The sequence below is a fragment of the Equus quagga genome, chromosome 14 (assembly GCF_021613505.1).
Source record: "Equus quagga isolate Etosha38 chromosome 14, UCLA_HA_Equagga_1.0, whole genome shotgun sequence".
NCBI classification, from domain to species: Eukaryota; Metazoa; Chordata; class Mammalia; order Perissodactyla; family Equidae; genus Equus; species Equus quagga.
In genome coordinates, this window is record NC_060280.1 from 56,335,215 (window position 1) to 56,336,629 (window position 1,415).

The window sequence follows — 1,415 nt, forward strand, 5'->3', positions numbered from 1 at the left end:
GGCGGCGGCGGCGGGACCGGCGAGCGGCGGCGTTAGGCGCGTCGGGGCCGCGGGGCGCTGCGGTCGCCCTCGGCCGGGAGGGAGTCCCCGGAGCCGCGGAGCCCCCGGCGCCGGCTGCTCATGGCGGGAACTTGGGGCTTCGCGGCACCTTGGGGCCCGGGCTCGGCGGTGGCGCCGGGCTGGGCTGGGGGCCGCCGCCGCCTCTGCTGCTGCTCGCGCGGCGCCGCTCAGCGCCCGCCTCGGCGCATCGCCGTGCGCCGCGCTCCCGCTCGCGGGGCGGCTGCGAGTGTGCGAGCGCGGGCGGCCGGGCGCGAGGCTGCGGCCCGTGCGCTCGGGGAGGCAGCGGCTTCTGCCGCCCGCGCGCCTCTCTCGGCCCCCTTCCCGCTCTCCCCCCGTCCCTCCCCTCCCGCCTCTCTCCCCCGGCTGCCCGCCTCCCTCCTTCTCCCTTTATCCCCCACCCCCCCATGCTCTCCCTCCGCCGGTATCACGTGTCACCATCATACTCATTGGGAGTCTCTGCCTCGCCTGTCGCCACGTTTCAGGAGCAACGAGGACACTTCGTTGCCGTCCTCTACCCGCCCTCCCCACTCCCACCGAGGAGGAGGAGGGCACCGTAGCTCGGATCAGCCCAAAGGGCCCCAACCCCAAACGCCCTACCCCTCGTCCGCGGGAGAGGCAGCACCGGCGGGTGCCGGAAGGGAGAGGGGCGCGGGGCCAGGGGCGGAAGACCTCCCTTTGGAGCCTCCTCTAAAGGGGAAGCCTGAGAGCTTGAAGTGGGGGATTAGGGACCATATTTGTCCTTTGCCCGCCTTCCTCCGAGTTTATTTATTAAGTTCCGAGGCGCAGGGTTAAGGTCGAGCGGCCCAGCCCGTCCATTCCAGAGGAGACGCTTAGAAAGGAAGGGAAGGGGCAACATGTTGGCACCCATCCTGCAGGAGCTGCTCTTGGGGACGAGCGTTCTCCGCCTCACTCGAGGCCGCGTGGGATCCGAGCGAGCCCCGAGCCGGGCGACAGTGAATGAGGACAGCGTCTGCTCGGGCGAGAGCCCTGTTGCTGAGCGGCAGCCGGGCTGGGCGCGCAGGGCTCCTGGCTCCGCACTAGTGCTGGACAGCTCCGCCGGCCACCTGCAGCCGCGTTTGCGGGCGTCGCGAACTGGGAGACAGTTCCTCTGCAGACTCCACTACCTAGGACCCGGCTGGGGGAAGACTGGGGAGTGATCCCATGTCCTTCCTTCTCCCGCCTCTTTACGCCAGATATGCGATCTGTTCGCACTTGGCTGCAAATTCCGCTCGGAAAGCTAAGGGGAGTGGTGAAGAAAGGCTTTCTTCCAAAGCCCAAGAACAGACTCGCCACAGCGCGAGCTCATCTCTTGCCTAGAGTTTGCGGTGGAGCTGCTTCGTGCCAAAGCTTGCCTC